This window comes from Balaenoptera ricei, chromosome 2 (genome assembly GCF_028023285.1).
Source record: "Balaenoptera ricei isolate mBalRic1 chromosome 2, mBalRic1.hap2, whole genome shotgun sequence".
NCBI classification, from domain to species: Eukaryota; Metazoa; Chordata; class Mammalia; order Artiodactyla; family Balaenopteridae; genus Balaenoptera; species Balaenoptera ricei.
In genome coordinates this window covers 39,905,431-39,925,727 of record NC_082640.1, presented here as the reverse complement: position 1 = coordinate 39,925,727, position 20,297 = coordinate 39,905,431, and the positions used below count along the sequence as shown (strand labels likewise).

Genomic DNA, 20,297 nt, shown 5'->3' with positions numbered 1-20,297 from the left:
TCCTCAAAGGAGTAAATAGGCATAAGGGTGTGGAGAACCAACTGCTATGATATATTTGGATTTTTTTTTTTTTTGGCACTAAGATTATCCACCCCACGGCTATTTTTAAAATGGAAATCTCCATGGTAATTGAGGAGATACGCTGTCACGGATGGGAAACTGGTCAGAGTCTCTTGGAAATCTTTCCTCAATCAGAGCAGAATCTCTTGCGTCAGGGCCACATAAGAAAAAAGAGACAGGAGAACAAGTATCTTCCCTAGCCTATCTAGCTTTCTTGGGGTACTTCCATTTGCTGTGCCCCTGACTTGACTCTGGGCTCTACCTTATCCTTATCTTGTCTCTCAGCATCTGTGCCATACTCCACCTGGTCTGATGCCCACACTTTATCCATCATAAGCTCCTTCACTCCTTACCTGTACCCTCCATTCTCAATGTACCTTCTGGCACCCTTGATCTCCAAGAGGGATTACACCAGAGTACCTCTGATTTTTCAATGATCCTGAGCTCTTCCAGGTAATATAATGCTAAAACAAAAGGTGTAAAGTATAGGAAGATGTTATGAGACTTTCTGAATGTGCCTTGAACAGGAGGGAGGTAGCCCAGAAAATGGGCAGATAAACTTTCATGTGGACAAGAAAAGGGGAGTGGCTTCTTGTCAATGGAAAATCTAAATTAGGCAGCCTAGAAAAGAAACATAGGGCAGATTCAAAAGTATTCCTTGAGGATATGCTCTCAATATGTGCTACTTTGGCCAAAAATACCAACCCACTGCTGAGCATTATCAAAACAGCTATTAGAAAAAGAACACATTGTCCTACCCTTGTGCAAATTCAAGGAGCATTTCCATCAAGAAGAGTGTGTGTACCACTGCCTTCCACAGGGCAAGAAAACATTTAAAAGAATTCAGCAGGTGTTTAGAGCAAACTTAAAAGCTCTATGTGACTCAGCCTTGAACTACAGGGCTAAATATGAACAATATCGAATTTGTAGAACCAGGGGAAGGATCGACTCAAGTGAGTGATGGTGTCACCAGCATTCAGTTCCTCTTGATCTGGGCCCACAGAAGGAATGGATGGAGTTTATCACAGCACTGGCATATTCCATATGTGAAATGGCATGTCATTTAACCCTTCCAATGGCATTTATTATCACCATCTTTCAGATGAAAAAAATGAGGTCCAGTGAGCATAATTTGTGCAGATATGGTAGTACACCTGGGGTTTAAACCTACATTTTTATAACTTCAAAGATTTTCTATTGCATCCTTTTCCCTATATGGACCCTAGGCTCCTTGCTCACTGGATCCAACCCCTTTGGGCACACTCACACTGGTCTTCCCTGATTGATGTCCTCTGGACACATAATGATACACCAGAGAGGAGGCCTAAGTAGAGCCCACGATATTTCTCTGAGGTCCCTGAGGAGGAACCAGGCACCTTATGTGTTTAACCTCCAGGTCAGTCAAGATATGTGATGGCCCCAGACAGGCCCATGAGGTAATAATGTCATCACCTGGGACGCTTGTGTTAAGACAAAAGTCTCATGGGGACAGGGTTCCCTTGTTAATCACCCCAAACAGCCATCAGTGTCCATCAAAGGGTCTGGCAATGGGCCTGTCCCTAAAGCTCAGAGTTTACCTACCCTAAAGTCACACTGGTTTTCATGAATTCCTTTACGAAGTCACCTGATTTTACCTTCTGCATGGGATCTCCCCCTGCAATCTGTGGGAAGCCCCCCTTCTATGTGCTAAACCTTTAGACTTCATGAATAGAATAGGTTACTTCAATTCTAGTTAATATTTCAATTCTGAAGGGGCCTCTGGTATTCCCCAAATCCTGGGACACCTGGCATCTGTATATCCTACAACCTAACATGCAGACAGAGCAGAAAAAGATGCTAGTAGGAACCTCCCCCTCTTACTGACATGACCCCGGGACCCTGACCTCTCCCACCACAACTGCATGGTCTGCACCTCAATCTCCACAGCACCCGATTTTCCTGCAACTAAGATTTTCTTGATTTTCTAAGATTTTCTACCCCTGAATATCACTGACAACCTATCAGAGATGGGGCGATACGTTTGGAGGGATCTTTCTTCAAATACATATGGTAAATCCAAGGCAGACCAGGGCATAACAGGTGTGTCGGGGAAGGACCTCTCATCCCTGAATATGCTGAGGGGCACTGAGGTTTGCTTGGGGGCAGACAGGATGTATAGCATTTCCCAAACTTATTCCCAGAGTAACCCTTTCTTCAAGAGCTTCTCATAGGACCAGTGATCTTCAGAACACACATAATTTCCCTGGAGCTGTCCAAATAGCCGCAACTTTAAGCAAGAAAATAAAAATGTTTATTCCCAAATCCAGCAGGCAGTAGGGTGGGTGATGAAACAAGAATACTTCAATCATCAAAAAACATGTTTTTCCACACCTCTTATAATTATTCTGAGCTTTTTTTTCTTCTTCTCTCCCACTGCTTCCATAAGAGTGTAACTCAGGAAAGGGATTTAAATGACACAGGGACGAAACCTCTGCAGCTATTAATATCTTACACGGCTCAGGTATCATTCATGGTAAAGTGTTTTTCCGATTAGTGACTGAGACAGCTCTGCTTGTGGAGTGCCTGGTACGTTGCTCTGCCCTTCCAGGAGCCCGTGGACAGAGAAGAGAGAGCGATCATTATGCCCATCCACAGGTCCCATGAAAAGGGACTGCTGGTGGCCAGTAGCGGCCTCGGCAGAAACACAGCTCCATCGAGGGGGCAACAGCCCTCCACACGCACACAGCACATGTGGCTTCAGGTGGAAAAAAGGATGAACCGAAAAGCCCTGCCCCATGGCATACATGGGCTGATTCTGGGACTTGAAGAAACAGGGAGCATCTCCTTGATGTGAAAAATGGGCCAGGACATCCGAGGCTCTAACATTAGAGATTGATGGGAAGATATGTGCGAACACAGACACATGCACACTCTCGGAGAGACACAGGCGGAGACACAGTTGGATTTCTGCACACACGCGCACACACAGACTCACACCTGCACAGCCCAATGCAGACGGTCCCCAAACTGTGGATTCCAGAATACAGCACCGCCTTAGAGACAGGAAGCTACGCCATGGGTAAATTTCACACTCCCTTCCTCATGCATGGAAAAGTGACCAAGGCTCATCTTGGGAGAGTCTGCTTAGCTGAGAAACACATGTGAAAACTGCCAAAAAGCACGTGGAGCACTGCAACTGGGGCCACATGAGAAGCAACGGAAGGATGTGTGGAGCTTTGGTACGAAAAGAGGGAGACACGGCCCCAGCCCTCCATCACCGGGAGGAGCCACGGGGAGTCAAGGGCCTGCTTGGTGCTAGAATGTGCCTTATACCATGTGGGTGCTGTGCATGATAGTTGGTGTGATAGTCATCATAACTCTTCCGACGTGGGGTTTCATTACCCCCATTTTCCAGACAAGGCTCAAAAAGCTGAAGTGGGATTATCGGAGACACACAACTAGTAGTTGGCAGAGCAGGGCTAAAACCCAAGGTCAAAGCCAGGGTTTGCTCTCAACATGGCACTGCTTGCTGAGTGTCTCCAGGCAGAAGAATGATGTCCGGGTAGCATATTCCCGGGAGGCTGATTCTTAGGCCAAGACAAGGGGGCCTTTCTCACGACTAGAACTCCCTGCACATGGGCTGGACCACCGTGGAAAGAGGAGGTTTGGGTCACTAGAAGAAGGAATTGAGATGGATGACCACCTGCAAGGGACGTGAAGGAGACCCAGGCTTAGAAACATCTCTCAAATCTCCTTCAATACTAAGATTTTCTAAGATTTTCTTTGCTGAGAAACAAGCAAAGACACGTACTTAGGAAACTGATTTTTTCCTGCCTTCAGCCTGTTTCCAGATATGTGAAATTCTTAATGAGCACATTAAAGATGTGCTCATTTGAATCAAGGCAAGGATTAGGCAGAGGAATCTGAAGACCTGAGTTCTAATTCTTTCTCTCTTCCACACACAAACCAGCTGTATTTCTTGGGCAAGCCACTCAACCTCTCTATGCCTCAGTGACCCCATCTGTCCAATGGGTAGATGAATGGGACACCTAAGGATCCTTCTGCCTTACAATGCTGCACTTCCAGGCATCCTTGGTTATGAAGGCAAATGTTCCTTCACAACTGTAGCTCTGCAGCTTCACGGGAGGAGACGATTTGCCACGGAATTATCTACTAGGATGACTCGACCACTTCTCTCTAGAGAAGCAGAGAATCAAGGGAACCAAAATACACTAGAAAGAAAGAGGTTCCTATTCAGAAGGGAGGTGTCCCCTGAAAGAAAGAAGCTAAAATTAGTTTGAGTTGGGCCTCTCCAGGAGAAAAAACAAAGGCAGAATTCTGAGACTAACCGAGAGGGAATATACTTCCAGAACCTGCGAGAGGAAGAGAGGTGATTCTGGGAGAAGTTCCTTGTGTAGGATGTTAGGAAGGAAATTTCAGTGAAAAAGGAACGTAGGGCAGCTGGTTCTAATTATACCAATGCCACCAAGTCACAGAATCTCTTGGGACAAGTGTCTTAACCACTCAAGGCTTCAGTTTCTTGTCTGTAAAGCAACAGATTAGATGGACTCAGTATCTGAATCCCTAAGAAGCTAGCCAGCCCACACTCAGACTACCAACCAGGATCTTGGGATGGGGTCCAGGACCCAATGTTTTCTAAAAGCTCCTGGGTGATTCCAATGCAGATGTCTGAGGACATATATTTGGTATACACGGAACTCGGTAACTTTTAAGCACTTCACATTTTAAATTCTCTGCCTCCAGCACGTGAGTCTGTTTTCCGGTCCTTACCCCAGTCTCCTGGCACTCAAGGTTCTTGGTGGCAGTAGAGGGATTCTGAGGAGGAATCAGGGCTCTGTCCCCAGCAATTCTTCATATTAAACAGATGCTCCAATCCCCTTGATCCATGCTCCATTATTCATAAAGTCATATCAATTACTGAAATATTATCTTGACCACTACCGGGAAATGGAATAAATGAGATCCACCTCCATGAGCACCGTCTCCCTTTGCTCTCCCTGCTGGAAGATGCCCCTTCCATTAGCAACAGCTCAGATATCCCCGACTTTGCAGACCAGCCCCTTTCTTAGGCCCAGAAAAGACATAAAGTAGGACCGAAGTGGAGGGCTGTCAACACTCAGCTAAAGGGGAACAGACTCCTGTTCTTTTCTGCCTGCCTCACAGGGCCCTCTAGTCGAGGGAGAGGGGTTAGTCTACTGGGAAAAAAGTTGTCATTGCCCATAAATTTTTGAGGCTTTATAGCTAAGAGGGCTGGGAGAAACCTCAGGCCCAGTGGCATATTCAAGGAGTTTAATTCTCTGTGTCGTTAAAAATATGAGGATAATTCTGATGATGATGATGACGGTAATATTAGCTAACATTCCAAATTATGGAGCTATGACTATGGGCCAAGCTCTTTGCAGACATTTCCTTTATCCTTATTTTAAAAATTTATTATAACTGAACATGCACATAACCACAGAGCCAGTAATTTCAATCATAAGTACATCTCCAATGGAAACGTGCGTGTGTGGACATGTGTATGTGTGTATATATATATATATATATATATATATATATATATATATATATTCGCCAAAAAATGTGCTTTAGCATTTTAATGTCCACACCCAACATTATTTTGGATAGCAAAAAAAAAAAAAAAAAGAATGAACTCAAATGTCAGCCAACAGTAGGATGAATAAATGAACTGTGGTATATTCACATGATGGAATAGAACAGGGCAGTGGGAATAAACTAACTCCAACTATTAATACATACCACAATGAATGTAGTATTCACAAGAATACACAGTGTGTGATTCCATTCATATAAAGTTGAAAATCAGGCGAAACTAATGGATGGTATGATAGAAGGCAGACAATTGGTAAGACAATTGCCTTACCCTTGACAAAGACAAAGGGTAAGACAATTGCCTTACCCTCGAAGGGGCATGAGACAGCTTCTGGGGTGCTAGTTACATGGGTGTAACCAGCACTCACACAGCTGCACATTTATAATTTGCCCACTTGGCTTATACCTCAATAAATGATTTACGTTAAAAAGGCGGGGGGGAGAATCACAGACTAAAATGACCACAAAAAGCAGGTGAGCAATGTAAATGAAGGGCAAGAGTCAGGTGTAAGCTAACAGGGAGTGAAGGGACTCTGGCAAAAGGCAGAAAACACACTCTGTCTAGAAAAGCCTGCTGCCTCTAGGTTCTAGCTAATAATTGCCATGCAGGAATGCAAGCCACTGTTGCCAGACCCTTCCATGTTTCAAGAGAAACTATAAACAGAATTGTTATATGAACTTTCCAAAGTCTTAGTTGTTAGCAACAAATGCAAAAAAACCCACACGCTCTGCAGAGGCCAAACAACACACTTCTGTGGGTGGCACGTGGCCCTGGGGCTGCTGGTTTGCACCTCTACGCTGCAAGGTGCTATTTTGCAGATGAGAAGTTAAATGACTTAAGCATTCACAGCTTGTAGGTACTGGAGCTGAGGCTGGAACTCAAGCCCAGATTTTTCTACTAGGACATGTGATCACTAATGTTATAAAAGACACCTCTGCTCCTATTCTCAGAGCCTCCTCGGATCCAGTCAGGGAAGAACACACCATAGAACGATTTTCCTTCCCAATGATATTGTGGACTCCTTTGTCCTCCAGGTGGCCAAACCGATCCAAGCCAAAACATCTGGTATAGAAAGAAGAAATCCTCTTTCAAACAATCAGGCATGGGAATTGGCCCCAAATTGCCAAATCTAGAGGGCAAGGTTATGTGGTCACATTGTCCTTTTCTCACCATCCTGTCACTGCTCTCTGACTATGTGATTTGCCAATTCAAATCTAGAGGGCAAGGTTATGTGGTCACCTTGTCCTTTTCTCACCATCCTGTCACTGCTCTCTGGTTTGTTTCCCCCAACCAGTCCCCCCTTGATCCTTGCGATGGGGGGACCCACCTCATCCCTCCGCTGCAGGTTTCTAGGACCCAGCTCTTCCCCAAATCTGGTGGCCCGACCTCTGTCTACTGCTTCTGCCTCTGACACCACCCTTCTTTTGCAAACTCTTTCTACCTTTGGATTCAGCAGCCCTTTCCAAAAGCTCCGCTCTGTCTCCATCTCCCATCCCTTCCTCTCCCTAAAATACAACCCCAAGTCCACGGCTCTGTGCTTTATCTATGCTTTCTCTATGCTGTGCTTTATCTATGCTTTCTGCATTACTTCGCTCTCAAAGCTCCAACCACCACCCTGATCCCCGATCAAGATTTAAGGTATGAATATCCTGGGGAAAGGAGAAAATTTTATGTAAAACAAATTGGTAGTTCTTTCTCCAAGCTTTTTAAATATTTTTTCCTGAAGTAAAAGGAAAGGTTGAGAAAAATGAAACTATTTCTTTTTTGCTCATTCACTTTGTTATTCAGCAGAAACTAACACACCATTGTAAAGCAATTAAACTCCAATAAAGATGTTAAAAAAAACCACTATTCTTTTTTATGTTAAATGATGAACGTGTTGAAAATATGCATATATTGCTAACAGATTTTACTCCTAAAAGCAATTTAATAAACTTATTGAATAAGGAGGGTTTTAGTTTAAAAGATACACACTCTGTTTTTGTCCACTAAGATCCAATAACAGAACTTGCAACTGTAAGAGCAAAAGAAGAGCAAAATATATGTCTAGCAATGTGAGGGTTTATACACATCCACTCACCCACCTCCCACACCACCCCAAATAACTTGGGTTGGTTAACAGGTCTGGTTGTATCATTCACAGACACAACTTAGTGTGTCTCAATCACTCACCTGATACCGTACTGTGGGTTAATAGTAGTTACCTAGACCTGGTTTGCCAATGTTTAATTCAGAGTTCATGCCATCACACACATTGTCACCCTTACACTACCCAAGAAAGGAAAAAAAAAAATCCATTTTTTTTTTTTTTGCAAATGTTCTTCTTGTTCCTTTCTGATCCATAGCTTGTTGGGGGATATTTCTGTACCCAAGTATTAGCTTCAAATGGTTTGAAATAAACAAGCATGGCACCCAGGCCATTACCTCTTGGCTTCTGACACACACCCTTCACCCCACTCACCCAGAACTACTGACTCTCCCCAGAACATGTCTCTATAACTTTGCACGTGCTGCTCCTTCTGTCCGGGGCCTCTCAACTCTTGCTGCCTATAATTCCTACTCATCAGTAAGCGTTCACCAACAAAAAACTCTGTCCGTGGCTGGCTTTTAAAAAATCAAAATAGAAAGGGATTTGAGAAAGTTTAGCTGCGAACTCATTAGAATGTGGCTCTACTCTTAATTCTATGAAGGACTCACAAAATGCATGTATTTCCATATTTAACAGGAAGAGGTTAGATGTACCTAAATTCAATACTTTAAGGGGCATTCACTGTATTGGTATATTCTCTGAACTTTTGGAAATCATAATTACATTCTCACTGATCTGATATTTCCTGGCAAAATCACCTCCTTGACCTTGGCAAGGAGGTGAAGTTCTGGGACTGGGTCATGGTTCAGGGTTAACTTGGAGGAGAAGCCAGCACTGGAGATACACAGGTCCTGGCTGTGGGCTTATCAGCCGGTCACTGAACAATGTCACTGTAATGTGACACTGGCTTGGACAAGGGGAGACATTTCCCATCACACGTTTCTCTACCAAGGAGAAAGTGTGATTTGCCAATGATGTCAAACCAAATCTGCATGACCAAGTAAATACTCCTGGGATGATCTGGTAGGCCAGAAGTGTTCTAATGACATTTCAAATTCCTTCTTTAGTGTAACTAAGGCAGACTGTAATCATGGTACCAATAGCCTAATAGCTAGAGTTTAGTGATAGCTTTCTAAATGCAGGCAGCTGTTTGTATATGTCCCATCATTTAATACACAGAAAGACCTAATGAGGCAGGTGCTCCGATTATTGCCATAGGGACTTAGAGAGATGACATAGCAGCAGGCCCAAACTCCAATGTCCATCGAAGCCTACATGTGGGAAGGCGTGGGGGACCATGAGGGAGAGGCACCCACTGTTCTTTGAGGAATTCAACATTCAGCTGTCTAACTCCTATCCTGCCATCTCTACATCATCCTCAAACCCACAAAACAATGGACGCCTGAGTGGATTGGGACAATCCAATGCAGCCATTTTGACATGGCTGCTAGGACTTGGTGGATTTGATATAAAAGAAACATTTTAACACCGTTTAAAATACAAAATCTTCATACTTGCATTCTTATTATTTCCAAATAACATGCAAAGCCGGCATCCTTACCCCATCCTTGATCCTTCCCCACACCTTGCTTACACCATTTCTCACTGTCATGACACTCTGACCCCAAGCTTTGACAAAGTCCCCCATTTGGAGGGGCCTAGGACAGCACAGAAGTCACAGATGGTGTGAAGGTAAGGGATGAGGGTCTTTTGTTTATATTACTATTACCCAGAAAAGTGTTTTTACACATTCATGTCTAAACAACCACAGCAAAACGACCTATTTGTTTGCTTATTTGTGTTCTCAGCACCCAATATAGTATCCAGAACTTAGTAGATGCTCAATAAATGTCTACTCAATGAATAAAAATTTTTAAAATACTGCCAACAGTTGTATTAAAACCCATCTCAACTTCTTCAAATATTTTATTTTATTTTATTTTATTTATTTATTTCTTTGGCCATGCCGCATGGCATGTAGGATCTTAGTTTCCCAAGCAGGGATCAAACCCTCGTCCCCTGCAGTGGAAGCGCAGAGTCTTAACCACTGGACCACCAGGGAAGCCCCAAATATTTTAGATGGAAGGAAAAAAGGCAGCCATAAATATCTTACTTAGTGCTTCTCAAACTTGGGTGTGTATCAGAATCATTTGGAGGGCTTATTAAACACAAATCGCTGAGCTCTGCCCCCAGAGTTTCTGATTCAGTGGGTCTGGGGAAAAATATCTCGAGGATTTGTATGTCTAACAAGTTTCCAGGTGATGCTGATGCTGGTGGTCTGGTGACCACCCTTGAGAACCATTATCTTATAGGAATGAAGGTCTTCTGAAATTCCACTGTCAACTCTAGAGTGATAGGATGCTTAAAAATCATGAACACCATCTTCCTTTGGGTCAGAGTTTAACCAGGCAATGGAGATGTGCAATGAAAACATGGTGCTTGCCTAGCATGGGTTCTGCACACAGTGGGCCATCAGCCAGTGTTTGTCAATGGAATACCTAAAGATACAAAGCCATACGCTTGGTGACGCTAACACAACCAGCTTTCCACAGAAACAATAAAGAAGCATCCCAGTGTGCTGTTTGTCAACTGCAAATCATGTGAGGCCATTTAGAAGCTGAGGAGTAGAAACGAATTCCCTTTGTGAATGGATGCATTAAGTAATGTGAAAGCTGCATGGGAATCAAATAGATGCCTAGCCGCAAGTTGGCTTCCTCTTTAATGCCATTAGGAACTCAGACAGTCTTCTCAAAAAGATCTATTGTGTGCAAATGATATTTCAGATCATGTGCAAGGACACTTAGCAGTGCCTGACTTCAAGAAACTAGAGAAAATATTAAGATAGTGACACTGTATTTCACCAGGAATCCAACGAGGCAGCTTGGCAGCACCCCTTGAAAGTTTACTAAAATAACAAAGAATCACTCCAAAGAGAAATGGTGATGTTTGAGGTGCTTTAAATCTGTGGAATTGTTGGAACAAACCGTACTTGATAAGGATGCCTTCTAGGTTCAACTGCAGAATTCCCCGAAGTCACTAAAACCAATTTCTGTAGCAATTACTGCACCTAAGTCAGACAGTTCACTTTTGTCAGACACTCTTTATTAAATGACCCAGACAAAATCAACTTCTGTGGGGGAAATGAAAAGATTGCATTTCCACTTATAGGCTCAGGAGAAGTGAGAAACATCAAGAGAGAAGAGCCATTAGACGGAGTCCCCCTCCTGCCTCCAAATAATCCTGTGGCTTTATTTCACAGAATTATGACTCTGGCCCTCAGTTTCCTCATCTGTAGAATGAAGAGACTGGTCTTAATGGATCTCTTAGGTCTTTTTTAGATTAAAAAAAAAAATTCTCTGTTCTATCAGGAAGTTAAGTTGAAAGAGAAAGAACAGGAAAGGAAAAATTTTGCTTTCAGCCAAGTCCTATTCCTGGAATGATTTGGGGTCCAAAATTTGAAAGCAAAAATGTAAGTGAGGATTATATTGCAATTGACTAGTTATAAAACCAAGGCCAGCTATGACTTGATCACAGGTTTTGCCACTTTTCAACATGGCAAACACACAGGCTCTCCCAGGTGCTTCAGGAACGAATGCTTCTGGGACTCTGCCTGACAACATCCTGCAACACAGGAGCTGAGCCTTCACAGAAACACGGCCTCTGATTTCTCTTCTTACCAGCTCCAGAGAATTTCGTTTTTTTTTTTAAGCAAAAAGCATTGGTCTATGTATGTTTAGAAATGCACAAAACAAATCAAGAAATAAATTCATATGTGGAAGGACAGAAATGCTAGTCTTAAAATCCAGGCAAAAACTTCCATTTTTATAAGCCTAGGAAGACAATATAAATAAATCAGAAGGAGTCAAACCTGCTGGCAGCAACTGCTAAATCTCTGTCATTTTCTAAATAAACTTCCTTGTGCCGAAAGGTATATGCAGTGACTGTTTCATCTCTCTCCTTTCTGGGACAGGGGGCTTTCTGTGTCTGCTTGAAACTGTCCCTAGATTCAGAGAGCATCACCTACTTTGTTTGACCTTTTTGATGATAAAATGAGTAGTTTCTTTACTTCTCAAGTCACTCCCTACTTCGGAGAAACTGATAACAATGACAAGTGTGGGAAACAAAGATTGGAACGATTTAAGTGCAAATTCTGTGAATAAATGCATCATTGCTGTTTCAAAAACCTATCCTATGTAAGAACTACCATACGACCCAGCAATCCCACTACTGGGCATATACCCAGAGAAAACCATAATTCCAAAAAACACATGCACCCCAGTGTTCATAGCAGCGCTATTTACAATAGCCAGGACAAAAACCTGTTCTATGTAATAGGTCAACAGGCTGCTTCCTCTACCCAGGGACCCTTCTCCAGTCACCCATGACCTCCATCCCTGCCCCTTCAAAGGCCCCTGTCTGCATCCAGCTACTGCTGCTGTGGCCTGGAGGGGCCTGACCTTCCACCTCTGCCCACCTAAATCCTCCTTAGCTTTCTAGGAAGCTCAAACCCTCCCTCCTCCGTGGCAAGCCTCTGCTCCCCTAATTTAAACAAGCTGGCACTCTCTGAGCACACCTGGCCCTCTCCTTGTAAGGTTTCTGTGACAGCATCTCCGATACACGCCTTATGCCTGGATCCCACGCCACTCTGTTCCTCTCTCTCAGCCTCATGGCAGCGACTCTACAGCATAGTAGTTGCTCCATAGTTATGAGTTCTGTGCAAAAACCATCTTCTGTCCTCAATTTTTCTCCTGCACTGTGTTTACTCTGGAGTTGGCATTGTGATAGAGAACAAAGCAGTGCATTTTGATTGACTGATTGCCAGCTCTACAAGGGCACCAACGTGAAAAGGGCCCTGGCCACGCATATGTAGCCACTAAAAATAGCTGCATCATTTTTAATGAGATGAAATAAAGGCCAATGATGTACTGTTAAACAACAAATTCAGATTCTAAGACCGTATGCAGAATGTGATCTCATTTTTGCATACTACACGTCTATGTATTGGCGTAGGCATGTCTGTCTGTCTGATTTGTTATAAATGTAGAAAAAAAAAAGGGGAAAAAAAAACACTGGAAGGCAGGGCACCAACGTGTTCATAGATTCATCACAGGGGACAGTATTGATGGTAATTTCTATTTTCTTCTTTGTACTTTTCTAGATTTTTCCTAAAATATTTGCAATGAGCATATACTACTTTGGAGTTAAATATTAGGCGTCATTTTATTTTATTTTATTTTATTTTATTAAGAAGCAAAGAGAGATGAACAAGAGCTGTGAGTCACATCACCATCAACAAAGGACCAACTACTGAACACGTAGCTCCCATGGTACGTGGTCAGCACATGTGGGGAGAAGCCACACAGAGTTTTGCTTAAGGACCAGGAATCTGAATTTGCATGGCTAAGTATTCCTAAGCGTTCCATCACCTCTTCCTATGAACTTTCTCCTGGACCACAAGAGCTGGAGCTATTTGGGTCATTTTGCTGAGACCAAGAGAAAGGAATGAGCTTCACTCTAGTTTCAGAACTAGGCCAACCGCTGTGGCCAACTGGGCCCAGCAGGGCACGCCTGCTCCCACGGGCCTCTCACTCAGTGCCTCTCACCCTTTACGTTCCAGCAATGTGAAATGACGGATACTTTTAATACAAGAGACCTGTCATTTATTTATTAGCTGGGGACAGGCTCTGCAGCAGAGGAGGATGCATTATAAATCAACTCCTTTCTCAGTCATTAAAAATTAATCCAGTTCATAATGTAGAACGTCAGTAATTTCTGTATTAGAGCAGCATGTTGTTTTTTTTTTCTTTTCTTCCAGGTTTTGTTTTTTACTTCCTCCCTTCCCTGAGGATACGTTTTTTTCTCACAGTGGGCTGGGTATAAATTACCCCAGGGAAAGGTATCAGGAAATATAGCTTTTTCAGACAGAGGTTACAATGGTGCAGTGGAATCAAAGCTCTGCAAAAAAGACCGTTGACCAATTTCCCTTCAGAAATATGGTCTTACGGAACCTTCCCATTTTGCCCCACGGAAGCTCATTTATGATATTCTTCTTTTGTTTCGGACCCACCCTGAATCAAAAATGGAAGGCATTTTAGGTCCTTGACAGGCTAGAGAGAAAGAAATACATAAGGCAGGTGATTTTAGGTGTGTTGGGAAGTCTCTGTATCCCATCTGCGGCTGGTTGCTTCCTCACAGAGGGACCTTCATTAGCTTTTCTTTTTTTTTTTTTAACATCAATACACATTGATCTACTTTATTATTTTCAATGACTACATAATATTCCATTATATAGATGCACCATCATTTTTTAAACTTGTTCCCTCTTGATGGGTCATTGGCTCTCACTGACAATGTTTCCATGTAGCTTTTCCAATGTTTCCAAATTAATTTGGCATTCACCAAAAAAGATGTATGGGTAGTAGAAGCCCAGGCCCAGAGCAGAAACCCTTCATATAGCTCCCCCTTTAGGCCTGGGATTCAAAGATACCAAGCAGACCAGACAATGCTGGAATATGCCAAGAGGCTGCAAAGCTGATCCTCTGAGAATGCTTCCCTTTGGTTCTTCCCCTGAGCGGCAGCTCTAGGAAATGCAAAAACTTGGAATTCTAAAGAGGGTAACTTCTGTGCTCCCTGGCTTCAGAGGAAGTAAAAGGGAGAATCTAGAATATATGTGCATCTCCTCCCCACCTTGGGCACATTGAGAGGTTTGCAATGGTTGGGTCAACCAGATGACCTTCTCAGATGACCTACCAAGGGCTGTGTATGAAAGGAAGGGGACCTTTCCACACCTGCCTGCTCTGCCCTCTGGCAAGCTGTCCTGGTCCTGGGGGGGGGGGGGTCTCCCCGAGACAAACAGTATGGCCCCAACCCAGGTTACTGGCATTGATATCTTTGTCAAACCAGCCACAACTGAGTTAACGCTCCTAAGTAACAAATCCCCACAAATCCCCAAGCACATATTTAAAATCTATTTTCAGAATTACACTGAGCATAATTCAACCAATCAATGAGCCATTAGGAGGTTAGTCCCAACACTTCTTCATTACCAGTGGCATTAGGGCCACCCGACTTAGCAGAATCCAATGCGAAGAGTTGCTGTGTCACCAGCAATTCTAGGTCTGGGGACGGAAGCTAACACAGTGCCTGGTGAGAGGCCCGGCTGGCTACAACCTGGGTGACAAATTAAGCTACACAGCCACCAGGGACAGGAGAAAAGGAAACTTGGCCAAGAAAGAAGCCAATTTGACCCCAAGGACTTTCATTCTCTTCCTCCCAGTGTAGCTGTTGCATCCCCTCCACTGCCCATCGATTTTGGACCCCACTCTGGGAGGCCTGCCTTCCAAGCATCTGAAGCTCTAGATGACCTGCTGAGGTAGGAGTGAGGATGGGGCTACCTACATGGGAGCCGTGAAAGTGCTAGAAAGGGACTCCCTTCTGCTGACTCGATGGTGGGCACCATGGGTCATCCAAGCCAGCATCTGTCTGACAATCTCCAAGCTCATCCTCAGTCTCCCGGAAGGTGGGGTGCAGGTGAAGTGGAGGTCAGCTAATCGTGAGAGGACACAGCCTGGGCCAGGGCAAGAGGCATGTTCCTAAATCCCTGAGTTTGAATCCTGACTCCATCACTGACCAGCGAGTGACCTTGGACAAGTTCCTTAACTTCCCTGAGTCTGAGTTTCCCAACCTGTGAAATGGGGACCATAACACTTACATGACAAGTGGATTTAACATAGACAGAAGGATTGATGAGGGGAAGAGAGGGTGGCGGGCTCTGTCGTACCACAGTTTTGTCATTGCCTAGCTCTGAGACTACAGGAAATGACTTAATCTCCCCAGTGCCTCGGTTTCCCCATCTACCAAATGGGGGAAGTAATAGCACCTATGGTTTTTGTAAGGATTAAACAATTTATCATTTTTAAAGAGTTTTCAGTGCCAACAGTAAGCACTCTGCTGTGTACGATTTTATTATTATTTTCACCTGCTTAAAGATCAGACCCTGGCCCTGAGGAGGTATTGAGAGGTACTGAGTAAATGTGATTTCTCCTCTCTTCACTACTCTGCCCCTTTCTTTCTCTTCACCAGCCCCTGCTCCCACCTCCTCTCCAGAAACGATGCTTCCAAAGGATCATACAGCAGCTCCCAGGAATTCACACAGCTTGCTCAACCAAGATAATCGGATCCAGCTAAAACCACATGAAGAAATTTGTCTTTGCTCGGGCATATAAGTGTAGCCTTGAAAATTAGCAGGACAACTTCCCAGACCAGAACAGCACGGACAACGACCACAAATTACCAGCTTGCTTTCCCTCAGCGGAGAGAGACAGAGGAGGAGTAAAATTTGCACGAGATCAACGTTCTCATCTTCCTCCTGCCACTTCTACCCCAAGAGGCCTCTGCGTACTCCTAGCAGAGCAGGAGTTGACCCTCGTAGAAGAACTGCGGTGGCGGGCAGTGTCATTTCTCACTTTCTTTCTTGCTAACAGACTCTGATTCTGTGGAGGGTATTCACACCCCTCCGGGCAGCCTTATGCCTCAGGGGAAGTGAGTTGCATCCCCAAGCCCAGGGAAGTATCTGGAGGAGCCTAGGTGTTTGTTTTAGTCCCAATTTCTTTATGGGTGACTGGCTTAAGAATAAACAGATGACGTAATTCTGGCCAATGAGACAGGAGGGAAAGGCTGCTGGGGAACTTGGGAAAAGGTTTTCTCAATTTCAGTCAACCCACAAGAAGAGACAATTCTGTGCTGTCCCTGGGCCATGTCTTTGGTTGTGATGCCTGGAGCTCCTGCAACCATTCCGTAATCATGAGGGGAGCCAGCCTGGTGGTAAAGCCAAACACAGAAAGGCAGAGGCAAGAGAATCTCAGAAAAACAGAACTAGAGTCCTAATGTACTTAACCAGGAGCCTTCCCTACCTATTTACTTGAGTTATGTGATGACCAACTGCCTTCTTGTTTAAGCCCGAGTCAGGATTGCCTAGTACTTTCAGCCAAAAGATCTGAACTGATACGATCAGTGTCCAAAATATGAGATATGTGCACAAATATAAACAAGACCCATAAACATGTACATTTGTGTCTAAAAGTCCCACGTGTAGGTCTGCTGAGGAAGAATGAAGGGGCTGTGCACTTATGTATAAGAACAAGGAAAAAGGAGGCCACTTGAGTGGCCAGGCATTAAAGCCCTAACTGTACAAAAGGTACCATATGGGCACAGACGTACAAGTAACTCAAGTGATACACTTGGGCAGGTATATGGGAGAGCAGGGGCACTGCAGTTTCAACAAAATAATGTTTCCTGACAAGGGGGAAGGGCAAACAAAGACTATAAAACCAACACAAGAATCTCAGCATGAATCTCTCTGCCATCCCCTAGTTGCACCCACGGCTTTGCAGTCTCATAAACCCAAAAGGAAATTGGCCTGAGCTCTCTGCTCATCTGCATTGATCGTTTCCTGACAACCAACATATTACAGTCTTGACTCCCAAGAGCATCTCTGTGGCTGCGGATCTGGGTGATAAACTGCGATTTCTTAGAGCTGGGGGAAAGAAATCATTGGAGGGAAATATTCTTATCTTTTCAGAAATAACTTCAAGCTTTGCAAACCTCTATTTTTGACACCATCAATCTGGTTTCCTCCAACAGCATATTTGAGGCAGGAATTGTAACTATCGTTGTAAGAATGTCGTTGTCAAGGCAAGGATGGTCATGTATATACCACTTAGGCAAGTTGACAGAGCCCTTTCAAATTCTCATGCCACGTCATCTCAAAAAATACCAGCTAAGGTGGTCACATTTTCTTATCTCAAGTTTAGAGATGGTGGATGCCTTGCCCACAGTCACGTGGCTGCTGAGTCAGTAGGCTGGGACCAGGGTCTAGGACCACCCACACTCATCTTACGTTCTTTTCTAATGAAAAGGGATCCCCTTCTTGAAATAAAGAGGTGCTTTGACCTTCCACCCAATGGTTTGGAAACAGTGGCTTGGGGGCAGCAGCTTGCATCTTGGATTGTGCATTTCTCCTTAGAGACAGCTCCCTGAGATTCCAACCCTAAGTGGCAGATCTGCCTGGAAACAAGGAATGCAGTGAAATTTGGCCATGACCAGCATCTCTGGATCTGGGGGTTTAGGGAGTGTTAGAGGCACCTGCAAGAGCTTCTAGGCAGAGAATAACCAACAAAGACCCCTGATCCACTTGCATGAAGGGCACTTAGTGCTCTGCCAGAAATCCTGAAGAATGCCACCACCCCGACTCGGGGCATTCCCATGGAACTCATCCACTTCCTGTCCCTCCCAGATGCTTGGGAAGAAATGGGACAGAGCACGTGCCAAACAGGTTCAGGCCCATCTGGGCACTCTGTCACATGAGTTATCACATCTGCTGGGGAGGCAAAAACAGAACCCCAAACCCCCGGAACAGTCCAGAATGCGATCCACTGAACATCTGCGTCCACAGAGAGATGCTAACAAGTGTACCTCAAAAATCAAGTTTTGGGGGGGATCCAATAAATTTGGGAAATGCTGCAGACCCAGGTGTTCTCCTACAAAATTGCAATGACCTTTACCATTAGAAGCTCTCAGAATCCCACAGTAAAACAAAAAACGTATTCAATCCAGGTTTTCCCAAACTTATTTGACCCTGGAACTTTTTTTTCTGAAAAACTCCCAGAGCACCATTTGGGAAATCCTGCGTTAAAGGCAGCTGGGGAGAAGACAGAAGGGCAGTTGCACTCAGGGTTTCTTGGCTAAGAGGTGAGTAGAGCTTGGGTTTTTAATTACTGACCATTAAGAAGACAGCACAATGAGAAGGAGAACTCCCCAGCTCTTAGGCATGTCTCCCATCTGGAGTATGACTCATGTGCTCATTCAGAGGAAATGGAGATGATGACCATTTTCTCCTGGAAAGGGTTTCTGGAAAGAGAATACTAATAGGGGCTGCCACTAACAATAGCACCCCTTGCTGTCTCTATGGATGGTGAGGGGGGTCTTTTAGCCTCTGCCCATAAAATAGGAATTTCTATCTCCTCAAAGACACAGGAAGTAACCCCCAGCTCTTCCCCCAACCTGTGTGCTTGGTCCCTCCCTGTGAGAAGTGAGTGATTTACCTGATGGATGAGGTGGGCAGAGTCCATCATCCCTCATTATATTCTCTTCCAGGTAGGGCTAATGCAGAAAAGGGAGACTCTTCCTGCCTGTGTGGTTTTCCAAGGAGTTCCTAAGCTTTCTGACTTGCAAAAATGAGGCAGACCATGACCCTCCATGCAACCAGATAGACAACATCTGCTCTGAGACCCAACTCCTGTCTGTGCATTCCAAGTTCAAAGCTTGGGAGAGGCATCAAGAAGCCCATTTTGGCTTTACTTCTAAGCAACTTTCTGAAGTCTAGCAAGAAAGCCCAACTTTTGATTCCTATCTGATCGCTGTGTGGATTTCTCAGCTGGTTCAGAATGATCACCCTTAAAAACTCCCATCCAATTTAGATGCTTGTATCCAGTTGAAGGAAAAAAAGAGTAAAGGTCTGGGAAATCTTGAGCTGGAGAGGATCTCTGGAGGGAAGTTAATCCTCCCACTCCTTGGAGACAAGACTGAGGCCAAAACATGCCAAGAAGACAAGTAGAACTTCAGCTCCCAGGGCTCTGGACAGGAAGGGAAGGGCCCACTCCACATCTCACTCACTTTCAGCTGTTGGGTGCACCTTCCCCTGCGTTCATGTTCCCCCACGAAATGACATGACTACAGGCTGGCTGAGGGTCTTATCATTCTTCACCTCCTCCTCCACCACGGAGCACATGCTTACCCCCTAAGTACTTTTTTTAAGCCAATTACCGTGTATTTACAGTGAGCATAATTATACCTAATTACTTAATTAGCATGACTGCATGCAGCTACTAACTTTGAGTATGTAATTATGGCAGTGAAGCACAGAACATATGAGGTCATGAGACTCAATAGGAAGGCAGGTTGTCTTGGCTCAGGGAGATGGACCAGAGTTTGTCCCTTTGGACTAGTTTGGTTACAGCTCCAAAGTACATGCTCAGCAATTTCTAGCGTTTCAGATAATTTGGGGGAAATGCAATCACGTGATTTTTTTAAATCCTGGGATAGAGAAAAGAAAGGGCAATAGGCTATGCTTAGATTATGCCTAGATCTAAGGGATTTGGGAATCAGTATCCACAGAGGTTACTCTCCAGGGACTGAAACCCTCAGGACAAGCTGAAGCATGCGGGCCCAGGACTTACTTACTGCCTTGGCTTTCAAGATAACCCATTCTGGAATCACCTAGCTTTGTCTGGAAAGAAAAGAAACTGGTAATGTGTCTGAGCGCTCCTTTCCTCCTTGGGCCCACCAAACCTAACACCACAGCCTTCTCAGGGGTCTGCTACTTATTCTAACTGGATCTGAAAATAGGATTGAAGAAAAATCCAAGGGGAACAATCCTAATTTTTGTTTGTTTAAAATGTTCTATGAAAGACTGTCTGGCAAACAGAGCCTGGAGACACCCAATCGGTGAAAAAGGCTAAGGGAAAATATCACTAT

At 44.3% G+C, this 20,297-nt stretch overlaps 1 protein-coding gene and 1 long non-coding RNA gene across 7 annotated transcripts in view; one reads left to right on the top strand and one right to left on the bottom strand.

Moving 5' to 3' along the window:
- NTRK3 (neurotrophic receptor tyrosine kinase 3) overlaps nucleotides 1–20,297 on the bottom strand; it is a 371,411-nt gene that overhangs the window by 113,694 nt on the left and 237,420 nt on the right. The window lies entirely within an intron of this gene.
- LOC132359147 (uncharacterized) overlaps nucleotides 1–20,297 on the top strand; it is a 67,510-nt gene that overhangs the window by 40,495 nt on the left and 6,718 nt on the right. Inside the window, exon 2 of the long non-coding RNA XR_009500738.1 lies at nucleotides 15,846–18,512. This is a non-coding gene — a long non-coding RNA (uncharacterized LOC132359147). The remainder of the gene's footprint in view (nucleotides 1–15,845; nucleotides 18,513–20,297) is intronic.